Genomic DNA, 14,201 nt, shown 5'->3' with positions numbered 1-14,201 from the left:
AACACACGATCCTAGGGAAGGAACCCTAGGTCTCCTTTGCTTTGTTGGTTGCGCCGAGAGAAAGAAACGGGAGAAGGAGAGTTGCGTGAGGTTTTCTTTGTGAGGAGGGGCTGCCGAACCAATAAAACCAACCCAACTTATATTTCTAATTTATATTAAGTGGTTCAATTGAACCCAACTCTAACATAAATTTATTTGATTTTCCTTTCTTTCAGCACGGCCCTGCTGGGTTCACCGGTTACTAAAGCTAACTAAGGGTTTAGCGGACCTGAGAGGTTCCGGGTTCGATTTCCGCTTAAGCCTTTTTATTCGTCTAATTATTTTTGCTACTTCCGCTACTCGGAAAATTCCGGAAAAATATCTAAAAATTCCAGAAAAATCATAGAATAATTCTAATGCAAGTTTGAGAATTTTCGGGCGTTACAGCTCGGTAGCTCGTTCTTTGGACCGGACGAAGTCGGAAAGGGCTTGATAGCTCGTTCTTCGGACTAGGTCAGAGAGGGATCGGTAGCTCGTTCTCTGGACCGGACGAAGTCGGAGAGGGCTCGGCAACTCGTTCTCCGGACTAGGTTAGAGAGGGCTCGGTAGCTCAGTCTCTGGACCGGACGTGGAAGTCAGAGAGGGCTCGGTAGCTTGTTCTTCAGACTAGGTCAGAGAGGGCTCGGTAGCTCGTTCTCTGGACCAGGAAGACATTAGGGTTTAGGGCTGGGAAGCTCTAAAATCAACAGAGTCATTGGATCGGTCTGTCGACCGATCCAGTGATGCATTAGTTATCTGATCGGTCTCGTGACCGATCAGTAATCACACAGAAGCATTCTGTGGATTATCTGATCGGTCTCGTGACCGATCAGTAACCACACAGAACATTCTGTGGATTATCTGATCGGTCTGGTGACCGATCAGTAAGTAGTGATAGGATTCAGAGCAATAGGGGGGATCGGTTTGTGGACCGATCCACCCATAGGCTGATCGGTCCACAGACCGATCAGCATCATCCCAGACCGATCAGGATGTGTCCTGATCGGTCCGGAAGATTATGGATCGGTCTATTGACCGATCCACAACGATGTCGTTTGTCTTCTGCTGTTTCTCTGTGATTTTTGATTCACCTGATCTAACCATCTGCTGCAAGCTTTTTGAGTTACAGGTTGCAGGTGTCGTGCCAATGCTTAATTTCAAATTAAGCTCCATCAGAAGAATAAGGCCAGGTGCTCTTTCTACTGTGTTTCACTGCAAATGGTGCAATTAGAGCGTCAACGTTCACTGGCTGCGATCAGTTGGCAACAGCTTGACTCTTGCTTATTGGTTCGAGCTCAGAGACACCAGTGAAGACCATGGATGGTATTGGTGTGAGTTCAGAGAACCAGATGAGGAGGAAGAGTGATTGGCGATGCCTGAGTTGGTGGCAGTGATTCGATACAGGTGATAGTGATTCGGCTCTGGCTGAAGACAGTGAGAAAGAAGCAGAATAAGAAGAAGGCAGAAGAGAGGTTTGGTAAGGATTTTGAAAAACTCTCTGTCGATCAAGCAAGAGTGTTGTGTTGTTGAGCTCTTGGCTGAGGAATCCCTTCTGTCTTTGCGTTTGCTTCGTGGCTGTAAGTTTATTATCCATTCCTTTTGGCCACTGAATTCTGTAAGTCTTGTGCTTCATTTTAAATCTTTTCTGTGACTTTATGGAGAGGTTACTCCACCGAGAAGGAGAAATACTTAGCCGGAATTTGTCCGGGGTGTGATCTACTGAAAGATCAAGGGGATCGTCCACCTTACGGACACGCCGAGGAGTAGGGGCAAGTTATCCCCGAACCTCGTATATCTTTGTGTGTTAGTGGTGGGTTATTTCTTTTCCTTGCATCAGTTTTCTTTTTGCTTATTTCCGCTGTGCTAACAAAGTTTTGTGAAGAAATTGATTGAGTTTTAGAGGAGGCTATTCACACCCCCCCTCTCTAGCCATCCGAAGGTCCTAACAAGTGGTATCAGAGCGAGGTCGCTCTTCGTCGGATTAACACCCGGGGGAGCACGAGCTAGAGAATGGATCAACTTGGAGAAGACGTCACGATTCCACCCTACTACGATCGCGACGACTTCGCGTATTGGAAGGTAAGAATGAAGTATTTTCTTATGACTAACCTAGTAAATTGGAATTGTGTACAAGTAGGTTTTATTCCTCCGATGGATAAAGAAGGAGAACCTCTCGAGAAGAAGAAGTGGACGAAGGAACAAATCCACCAATCCATAATCAACGATGAGGTAACGAAAATCTTTGAATTTTCATTACCTAATGATATCTTGTGTAAGATAGGTAGATACAACAATGCCAAGGAATTGTGGAACAACTTGGCTAAGTTCCATGAGGAGAGCTCCAATTCAAGTCATGAAGAGGAGTCAAGTGAGCCAAGTAGCTCACATCATGGAGGTATGGAATTAGAAGTTGAGGGCTACTCAACATCTAAGGAAGAAGAGGAGGAGAGTTCTTCTTCAAGACTGGAGCAAGAAGAAGAAGCCTCTACCTCCGGAAGGGATGAAGGAGAGAGCTTATATCCATCCTCAACCTTAGGTAACTCAAGCAACTTAATTTCAAGTAAATTACATATAATGTGCTTTGAGTGTAGGGAATATGGGCATTACAAAAGTAAATGTCCAAGGGGGAGGCAACCTCACAAGGACGAGACCAAGCACATCTATAGGGGGAGCTAAGGCAAACCCTAAGGTATCCTTTAAGGCATATTCTTGCAATTCTAATAAGACACATGCTAGTAGTTTTATTGCAATTGTCAATAATGATAAGCATGATAACCATAGAAACCGATACATATGCTTAGGTGCCAAACATGTTAGCCTAGATAAGGACAATGCTAGAAATGCCAACCCTAGAGTTAACTCATCTAAGGTTAAGGAAAACCTAGATAGGAATCCCAAAACAACTAGACATATGCCTAGGAATACCTCAAAGAAAAATGGAAAATTAAAGCTTGAGGTATTAAAGAAGGAAAATCAAGTCTTGAGGTCAAGACTTGACACTTTAGAAAAGGCTCTTAAGAATTTGGAGAAGCCAACTCTAGGGTCTAAGGGTCAAAAATCAAAGCCCAAGGACATGAGAGGTTTGGGTCACAAACCTAAGTCTCAAGTGGTCAAGCCCGCTTATCATAATGTTCTATTCGATTATGGAACAAGACCTAGGGCTAAGAAGACCATCACCAAGGTCACAAGGGGAGTCACCCCTAGAGTTGATCTTGATGAGTCCCAAATGACCAAGGCTTTAAAGCCTAGGAGGGTCATTAGGAGGGTTGCTAGGGAAGTCATCCCTAGTGAATATTTAGTGAACCCAATGAGCTCAAATAGGTATTGGGTTCCTAGGAGAGTGATTCCTTCACGTTAGATGATTTAGGGTGTGCCAACCTTAATTGGATAGGTAGTTAACCTACTCATGGCAAAAGGTGGCATTTTAGGAATTTTCAAGGTGTAATCAAGCCTTGAAAATAAAATTAAAAATTATTCCTAAGGTGATTAGGATGTGCCAATCACATTTGAGGAGTTTTCTAGGGTCAATCTAATTGGCACATAGTGATATAAAAATCTTTAGTATATGATTTTAGATCTATTACACTTGGGAATATAGAATTTATGGTAAAATGATCAAAATTATCAAAAATGGCAACTAAGGCTAGAATTAGGTATTTTCTATACCTTTATATGTTATTTGCCATACATTGTTTTTCATATGCCATGTCATGACATCATCTTTATTTTATTATCATTTGAAATGTCATGATAATGCTTAGGTTAGTTATATGTCATGCCTTATTTAAGTTTCATACTTTATGTCATGACATCATGACATTGGCACATGTTTCCACTCATGATATTATTTTATGCCACGTCATCATCTCTTGCATTTATGATCAATTAAATTGATTTAAGGATAAAAACACAATTTGATATAGAGACGTAATTGTTGTTTAGAAAATGCATGAGAACTTAGCTTAAGATGACCTAAACCCATATCTCACATCAAAATTGACTTGGATGTGTTTGATACACCTTAGATGTGTGTGAGATATTAGGATTATGAGTTAAGATCAAGGTGCATAGTTCTTGTACCTAGATGAGCCTAATTCGAATTTGAGGATCATAGGGAAAACTTGTGTACAAGTCATGTACATTTATCCCTAAGATTATGGTCTTAAATTAAATGGTTTAAGATCATTTAAAAATTGATTTGAAAAACCTTGATGAAGCTTTTCTAGTGATAGCATTCATCATTGAGCAAGTTGATACAAAGATGGATTAACCTTGAGCTATTTCAAAGTCTTTCGAACTTTGTATCAAGATTAAAAAATGGGAGTTATTTTCATAGAAAACTATTTTTCCATGATAATATATGTCATGAGGAATGTATCCTCAAAATTTTACAATTTTTGGAATTTTCTGTAATTTTTTAGAGGTTTCTGAATTTCGGAAGAAAAATCAGAAATTCTTATCAGAGAATTATAGACCGATCAGAAAAGATTCTGATCGGTCCAGGGAAGTCTGGATCGGTCACTGGACCGATCCAGGGCAGTGTGGATCAGTCTGGTGACCGATCAGAGCGTGCCAAAATGCTGATTTTCGACTGTTGTCTGAAATTTCAGTTGTGGAAGTTGGTGTTTTAGATTTCTAAAGGGTTGAAACTCTCCAAGACATTGTTGGTGCAATGGTCAAGAGGAGTTGACCTTTAGGGGGAGTTTTACCTATTGGTCAAGGGGGAGTTGACTTTTAGGGGGAGTTTTTACTCGTCAAGATTTCTGAGGATGAGTGATATGTGATTATCACTAACTTGATTGTTGATTTTAGTATCAAGGGGGAAATTAAGGGTTTCAATGAAAGGTATGAGACTTTCATTAGAAAGAAACTCTTGACCTTGATTCACTCCTTTTTGATGTGTGTCAAAAAGGGGGAGAATGTCTACAGAATGTTCAAGGAAGAACATTGGAGTTTGGAGAGAATGTTCAGAGAATGTTCAAGGAAGAACATTGGAGAACTATTGGAAAACCTAAGTTAGGTTATCGGGTTAACCTAACTTGATTATGGTTTTTGTCAAACATCAAAAAAGGGGAGATTGTTGGTGCAACCTTAGGTCAAAGGTTGACCTGGGTGACCCGACTCGAGTTGACCTGACTCGAGGTATATTTTGATGTTTGACAATAATGGAGAAGTTATACTTTGATGTTTGACAATAATAGGAACTTGGGGGATTGTGGGTGCAACCTTTGGTCAAGGTTGGCCTGGTTGATCCGACTTGAGTTGACCTGATTCGGGAAAAGTCCAAGTATGGAGACTTGGCACGGAAAAGTCCAAGCAGGGAGCTTGGCACGGGAAAAGTCCAAGTATGGAAGCTTGGCATGGGAGGTCGGAGAGGGCTCGGTAGCTCGTTCTCAGGACTAGGTCAGAGAGGGCTCGGTAGCTCGTTCTCTGGACTGGATGGAGTCGGAGAGGGCTCGGTAGCTCGTTCTCCGGACTAGGTTAGAGAGGGCTCGGTAGCTCGTTCTCCGGACTAGGTCAGAGAGGGCTCGGTAGCTCGTTCTCTAGACTGGATGGAGTCGGAGAGGGCTCGGTAGCTCGTTTTTCGGACTAGGTCAGAGAGGGCTCGGTAGCTCGTTCTCTGGACCGGACGTGGAAGTCGGAGAGGGCTCGGTAGCTCGTTCTCCGGACTAGGTCAGAGAGGGCTCGGTAGCTCGTTCTCTGGACCGGACGAAGTCGGAGAGGGCTCGATAGCTCGTTCTTCGGACTAGGTCAGAGAGGGCTCGGTAGCTCGTTCTCTGGACCGGACGAAGTCGGAGAGGGCTCGGCAGCTCGTTCTCCAGACTAGGTCAGAGAGGGCTCGGTAGCTCGGTCTCTGGACCGGACGTGGAAGTCGGAGAGGGCTCGGTAGCTTGTTCTCCAGACTATGTCAGAGAGGGCTCGGTAGCTCGTTCTCTGGACCAAGAAGACATTAGGGTTTAGGGCTAGGAAGCTCTAAAATCAACAGAGTCATTGGATCGGTCTGTCGACCGATCCAGTGACACATTAGTTATCTGATCGGTCTCGTGACCGATCAGTAACCACACAGAAGCATTCTGTGGATTATCTGATCGGTCTGGTGACCGATCAGTAAGTAGCGATAGGATTCAGAGCAATAGGGGGGATTGGTCTGTGGACCGATCCACCCATAGGCTGATCGGTCCACAGACCGATCAACATCATCCCAGACCGATCAGGATGTGTCCTGATCGGTCCGGAAGATTATGGATCGGTCTGTTGACCGATCCACAACGATGTCGTTTGTCTTCTGCTGTTTCTCTGCGATTTCTGATTCACCTGATCTAACCATCTACTGCAAGCTTTTTGAGTTACAGGTTGCAGGTGTCGTGCCAATGCTTAATTTCAAATTAAGCTCCATCAGAAGAATAAGGCCAGGTGCTCTTTCTACTGTGTTTCACTGCAAATGGTGCAATTGGAGCGTCAACATTCACTGGCTGCGATCAGTTGGCAACAGCTTGACTCTTGCTTATTGGTTAGAGCTCAGAGACACCAGTGAAGACCATGGATGGTATTGGTGTGAGTTCAGAGAACCAGATGAGGAGGAAGAGTGATTGGCGATGCCTGAGTTGGTGGCAGTGATTCGATACAGGTGATAGTGATTCGGCTCTGGCTGAAGACAGTGAGAAAGAAGCAGAATAAGAAGAAGGCAGAAGAGAGGTTTGGTAAGGATTTTGAAAAACTCTCTGTCGATCAAGCAAGAGTGTTGTGTTGTTGAGCTCTTGGCTGAGGAATCCCTTCTGTCTTTGCGTTTTGCTTCGTGGCTGTAAGTTTATTGTCCATTCCTTTTGGCCATTGAATTCTGTAAGTCTTGTGCTTCATTTCAAATCTTTTCTGTAACTTTGTGGAGAGGTTACTCCACCGAGAAGGAGAAATACTTAGCCGGAATTTGTCCGGGGTGTGATCTACTGAAAGATCAAGGGGATCGTCCACCTTACGGACACGCCGAGGAGTAGGGGCAAGTTATCCCTGAACCTCGTATATCTTTGTGTGTTAGTGGTGGGTTGTTTCTTTTCCTTGCATCAGTTTTCTTTTTGCTTATTTCCGCTGTGCTAACAAAGTTTTGTGAGGAAATTGATTGAGTTTTAGAGGAGGCTATTCACACCCCCCTCTCTAGCCATCCGAAGGTCCTAACATTTGCGACTCTCACCTTGTTGAGATCCCAAACATTAGTGCAGACTCACCATTGGTCGTTAGGTTTGGCCACTAGCACTATGCTGGTGAGCCAGGCCGAAAATTGAACTTCTCTAATATGCCCCACTTCCATCAGTTTATTGACTTCCATTTGGATGATCTTGTTCTAATTCATCCCGAAGCTTCTTTTCTTTTGCTTGACCTGTCGGGCATTTAGAGGGATGTGGAATTTATGCTCTATCACACATGGAGTGATGCCCATGATTTCCTATGGTGACCAAGCAAAAACATCCCTGTTACGAGATAAACACACCACCAGGCTATCTTTCATTTTCGGAGAAGATTGGCTGCAATATGAGTGGCTCCTTCTAGCAAATCGAGGTGGATTTGTACCTCTTCCTATTCCTTAATCTACTAGGATAGGAGCTCCTCTTATATGGCATGCACTCCTATTGCTTAGGGTTTTTTGAACTTTGCATGCCTCTGTTTTAACCATATCCACGTAATATTTTTGTGCCACTAGCTGGTCTCCTTTCACCTCGCCCACTTGACTTTCTATAGAGAATTTTACGTTTTGGTATAAGGTGGAGACCGTCGCTTGGAATTCATATAGAGCGAGTCTTTCCAAGATAATGTTATAAGCAGATAAGGCATTCACCACTATGAAAGTACTTCTCCAAGTCCTCATCAGGGGCTTGACTTCCAAGGAGATGACCAATTGGACTTGGCCGAGTGACTATACTTCATGTCCTATAAATTTATATAAGGCAATGGCCATAGGCTGGAGCTTACCTTGGTCAATTTGCATCTTGTCAAGGGTTGTCTTGAAAAGGACATTAACAAAGCTTCCTGTATACACGAAAACCTGGTTACCTCAGAGTTGACGATGATTACTTTGATGCTCAATGCATCATCATGGGGGAGCTTTATCTCTTCGAGGTCTTGTATCCCAAAGATGATCTGGGAGCCCTTTGCTTGCTCTCGGCTTGAGCCAACTGCGTGGATTTGTAGTCAGTGACCATGAGTTTTTCATGCTTAGTTGGAATCTCCATCGGTGGGACCTCCATAAATCATACCAACCCTTCTTACAGTAGAATTGCTCAAATTTTCTTCCTGCTTAGTCTGAGCAAGCTCTGCGCCATAGGGGAAGCTTGATTGCCTTGTAGTTGTCATGTATTGGTTGGCTAATCGATTATATTGGGGCTTGGCATCAGAGACCCGATCAACTGTGGAGCAATTTGGGTAGATGGCAGACCTTGCTCAGTCGGTCGACAATTGCCCTGGATGTACTGATGATAATCTTGGGCATTATGAGTTTTGGTCCTGTGGTGGGTACAAAAAGTTAGTATCTAGCAATGAGGCTCGACAAATGAGGTTCACACCACTTACATATGTTGTACTATCCTTCCTTCCTGAGTCGAGGGGAGATGACTCGATCGATATGTTGGGATGTATACTAAAAGTCTAGCTTTTTGTATGAACATAGAATTACATTGGTCAAATGTCTGTATTTATGTTAAATGCAGTTGTCCATTTAATTTATATTGTAGATAACATGGTGTGTGGTGTCACACAGATGATCATATTATCAGTTCCTTATAAATTATAAATAGTAGCTCACAACCAAGATGGATTGGGACAAACCATTGGAATAGTTGTTGTGTAATTTGATATTAGTTTATCTTGACTGTAAAGTTACACTAGTACACTATGTGTGTATTGAGCAGGACCATTTGAGGTTGTTTCTTTTTATAATTGCTGCATAAAAGAACAGAACTTCTGTTATTATGGATGTGCGTACTCTTAATCCCGATATAATAACAAACACATATACTTATTATTTATTTCTTTAATTTATCAATGGGTGAGATTTAGTTCGTTAAATCAATAGGCCTGATAAGTTGGGAAATGATATTATTTATATGGTGTGTTGTTGATTATAGAAGGAAACTGTATCCTAGTAATCTAGGTTGATTATGTCCCCTTGAGGAGCTCATAAGGATTGTCATATAAACCCTGCAGGTGGACTTAGTCCGACATGACAATGAAGTTGAGTGGTACTACTCTTGGAGCTAGATATTAATTAAGTGAGTTGTCAGTAACTCATTTAATTAATGGACATTCGATATCTTAAACATAGGGAGATTAATGTACTCATGATAAGAAGAAGCCCATAATGTAATTTGAGATTGGTGCAGTAGTTCAATAATAACTCTTTAGTGGTATGAGTTATTATTGATGAACTTGAGTTGGATGTTCGGGGCGAACACAGGAAGCTCAAGCTCATCGGGAGACCAAAACCAATTTCTCTTCTCGGTCCCTGTTGTAGCCTCTATAAATCCTTGTATCCATCAAGTCTACTTCTTACGCAAGTAATGGGCCGACCACATCCTTGCTTGGAGCAAAGGGGGCCGGCCAAGCATTAGCTTGGAGCCCAAGAGGTGGCCAGCCAAGTCATGCTTGGTGTCCAAGCATGGGGTCGACCACACCATTAGAACTAAAGGGAGATTTTATTTTTTGTTAAAATCTTTCCTTTTGTAGACATTCGTGAAGGGATTTAAAAGAGAAATTTTAATTTTAAAATTTCCTTTTATAACCATCCATATGGTTTTAAAAGAGAGTTTTAAAGTTTTAAAATCTTTCCTTTTATAGTTATCTACAAAGGATTAAAGAAAGATTTTAATTTTGTTAAAATATTTCCTTATTTGTAGTTATCTATAATGCTTAAAAGAGAGATTTTAATTTTGATAAAACTTTCCTTTTTTGTAACCATGATTTAAAAGAGAAGTTTTAAATTTAATCTTTACTTTTTTATAGTCGTCTACACTGTTTAAAAGAGAGAGATTAATTTTAAAACTTTCCTTTATTGCCATGTACAATAAGAAATTTAGAAAAGAGAGATTTTAATTGTTTTTAAAATTTCCTTTTTTAAGGGAAGACCACAAATAAGGAAGTTTTAATTATGTTTAAAATTTTCTTTTTTTGTCATGACCAAGGATTATAAAAGAGAAGGAGAGGGTGCCTCATGAGGTGACATAACCTTAAGCCCTCTCTCTTTTCCTTGGTGTGGCCGACCCCTTCCCTTCTCCCTTTCTCTTAGGTCGGCATCCCACTTATCTCCTCTTTTGCTTCCTTAGGGCCGGTGGTATAAATGATTGAAAAGTCCTTGTGGTCGGTTGCTTGGAGAGGAAGAAGAAGAAGAAGAGGATAAGCACTTGGTGGCCGGTTGCTTGGAGGAGAAGAAGAGGAAGAAAGTTTCCTATTTTGGCATCCCTTAGTGGCTCGAAAGTCTTGGAGGAGAAGAAGTGGTTCGGGTGGATTTCATCTTGGTAGATCGTTGCCCACACAACGTCCAAGAGGAGAAGAGGAATACAACAGAAGATCAAGAGATCTTTAGCTACAAAGAAATGTATAACTAATTAATGATTTCCGTTTCGAATTAATTAGTTAGTTTTCTTTGCATGGATTCTGAAACACCAACACAAGAGGTTAGCGATTTTATGTTTCGATTTCGTGCTATCGATTTTGTATTTCGATTTTGTGTTTCGATCTTGTGTTTCTATTGTGGTCTTGTAGTTAAACCTAGGGTTACTCTAAGAAGTTAAATATTCAATTTCTTTGAAAGGTTTTGTCTAGGAAGTGGTGGATGATCCCATAATCAAGAAGGTCTAGTGCCTCGCTATGTTTAACCTGGAAGTCAATCTTTGAAATAGATATTTAATCAACTTCTGTAATATGGTTTAGTTTAGGAAGATTACATCGGTTAAACTTGGAGGAAAAATGTTAAGTATCGTTTCCAATCCAAGTTTAACTTTTGAAGAGCAACTTGGATTAATAATGTTAAACATCGTTTGTAATCCAAGTTTAACTTCAGTAGAGCACATGGGTAGCTAGGTTAAGTTCTGTGCTTGTACAAATTTTTGTACAGGGAAAACAGAATGGTATTCCGAGTAGCAACCAACACAATATTCTTTGTGTTGTGGGGGGAGGGGGGGGGGGGTGGAGGGGCCTTGCACTTAGCTAGGAAGGAGGGGGTCGAAGCATGTGCTTCTTTTTTTGAGCAGCTTGAGCTTCTTCAAAGTTGATGTATTTGATTGTTCATCCCAACAGGCTGCCAAAGTCCTTGGAAGGCTTTCTCACCAGGGAGCAGAAGAAGTCTCCATAAATGAGTTCTTGTGAAAAAACACTCACTAGTATTTTAGAAGTGACGGAAGGAATATCTATAGCTACCTGATTGAACCACCTTATGTAAGTCTTCAAGGATTTGTTTTCTCCCTGTTTGAGGACAAAGAAGCTCAAGTTGGTCTTATGATGCCTTTGGCTCCTAGCGAAATAGTGCAGGGAAACCTTTTTGAAATCCTTGAAGCATGTGATGGAATCAACAAGGAGTTGGTTGAATCATCTCTATACCTAGCCGAATAGGATTGTTAAAAACGCTTGGCACTTGACATCATCCATGTACTGGTGCAGCAGAGTGGCATTTTAAAATTTGTGAAGATGATCTTCGAGATAGGTGGAGCCTCCCTATTCTCTGACAAGTAGGGGTTGGAAATGATTGGGTAGCTTATCCTCGAGGATCTCCTAGGAGAAAGGCATGTTGGACCACTCGAGGGAATCATGAACAACATAGGCCTTACCCTACTTAGGATCGCGGGGAGGCGAATCTATGGCGAAGGATGCTTGAGACCACTCAGCTTTAAAGGAATCTTCTGGGGCATTCTAAGCAAGCCTTTTGGGAACTCAGTCTGCTACCTTGGCTTAGATCTTCTATTAATGGCTTGTGGCCCTTCAGACGATGCTGTAGGCTTTTTGAGAGGGGTGGCTCCACTGCTTGTTGCTTTTGCACCAGTGCTTGTGCTTTGCCCATTATCAGCAAATCTAAATTTTCTTATAACAAGGTGACGGTTGTAAACTTTGTGGCATCATCTATCTTCATGTTCTATATCAGGCTGAGAGGTTCTCACATACGATGTCAAATTTGATCCCATTTGGAAGCAGCGAAAGGTGGACCATCAGTGAGTTGGCTTGGATGTTGATTCAAAGAAGACTTTGACTTGGGAACACCTGCAAGCACCAGTAAAAGGAGGAAGAAAACCATTAGTAAGCAGGCTACAGGGTCCCTGGCATGGCCACTCCGATGATTAAGTTAGTATTTGGGGAAGAAGAGGAACAGTGGAAGGAGAAGTAAGTTTGTAGACTCGCATACATGTGCCAATAGAGAGATACCCCTTTTATAATACTTCTATGATATTCACATTTAATGAGACATCACATCATTGATAGATAGTCTGTCTAATCACCATGCGTCTACTATATCTAGTGATCCCATCATAGGTATGGGAGGAGTATTGCATATTTGTGAAAAGATACAACACTCTAATTCTTTGACAAAATCATGTGCAATATTAATGGCGAGATGGACTCATGGGTCAAAAGGTCTATTGGGATGCTAGTCAGAAGATGAGCCTAGAATAGGGAGCCCAGTATCTTATAAGGAGTGACTGGGCCATGATAGCATCTCAATGGGGAGTTGGGCCCTGGGACATTTGATTGACATTAGCTGATCCAGATGTGATGGGGAGTAGAACCCCATAAGTAACTGAGTGAGGAGCTAGGCTTCTGAAAGTATGTCCAATTAGCATTAGCTGATCGAGATGTGATGGGGAGCGGAGCCCTATAAGTAACTAAGTGGGGAGCTAGGCTCCGATAGTGTCCAAGTGGAGGTTTGGGCCACTGAGAGTAAGTCTGATTGACATTATCCTATCAAAATGTGATAGGGAGCAGAGCTCTATAAGTATCTGATTGGGAAACTAGGCCCCTTACATGTCCGATCGGCCTTGGTTGATCAGCGTGAGGAGATTTCACTGGATAAGTTACTTGGGTTTTGACTTACCTTAGACTTTGACGGTCGCCTATTCACGGTCCATTGACCTTTGGACCCCAACTGGAGGTTCCTCATCATTCACCGTATTAATGTACATCAAATGAGAAAAGAAAAATAAAAATAAAAAGACTTGATTAGTAATAACAAAACAAGATAAAATTTATTTAAATATAGATGATTATATAGTAAACTATAGATAGAGTCTAATGACGTAAAATGATCTATATAACTGACTCTATTTAGTGAGATAAGATTTGATTGTGATTGTTATTATCCTTCACTTGACTTCTCCCATCTGAGAGGGTAAAAATTGAAGGATAAGTTGAATTGTTTTTTTCTTCTACTTATCTCACCTATGTTATCCATCCTTTTAATCTAATTGTATGGATAATCTATCCACTAATCCATTCATCCATCCAGCATTTAAAACTTGAACAAACAAGCTATAAATGCCCATAATTTTTATATCTTTTTTAATTATGATGATTATGATTTCTCTTAATGATAGTACTTTCACCGATAGCAATTAGGCAGACATTCAAAGATCCTATTAAGAAACAAAAGAGAAGAGTTTTATATAGGCTTAGATTGTAGGATGTATAACCCTAAAATATAATTAAAATATTTTAGAACTATATTCGACATTTATAAGATATTATCTATCTAAGACTATTGGCTCCCACTTAGAAAAATTACAACTTCGAATATTAAAATTTATATTATCTTATAATTTTGACCAACAAGTAGTCGATATTCAATTTTAACATATTTCAACTTGAGTGGTCAAACCTCCAAATTTAGATAAAATCAAGGTTTTAGGACCCTCAGAAGAATCGGGAAGAAATTGAATATCGAGTCTACTATTTAGAAATAATGCTCCAGGTTGACTCATGTTACATTTAGTTGGACAATGTGTGTCCTAGCATTTAAGACTCCTTCAATTATAAGATATTTGATCTTCATGGGAATATAAATATTTTGAAAAAAAAATACCCAAAGTATATTATTTAACCTATTTTTCTATCAAAACCATTTCAAAAAAAAAAATATAAAAAAAATAATATTGAGATCTCAATTATTTGGGGGACCAATGCATGGACACATCGTAATTGATTAATATTCCTAAGTA

This window comes from Zingiber officinale, chromosome 6A (genome assembly GCF_018446385.1).
Source record: "Zingiber officinale cultivar Zhangliang chromosome 6A, Zo_v1.1, whole genome shotgun sequence".
Classification (NCBI taxonomy): Eukaryota; Viridiplantae; Streptophyta; class Magnoliopsida; order Zingiberales; family Zingiberaceae; genus Zingiber; species Zingiber officinale.
Note: the sequence above shows the minus strand (reverse complement) of the source record.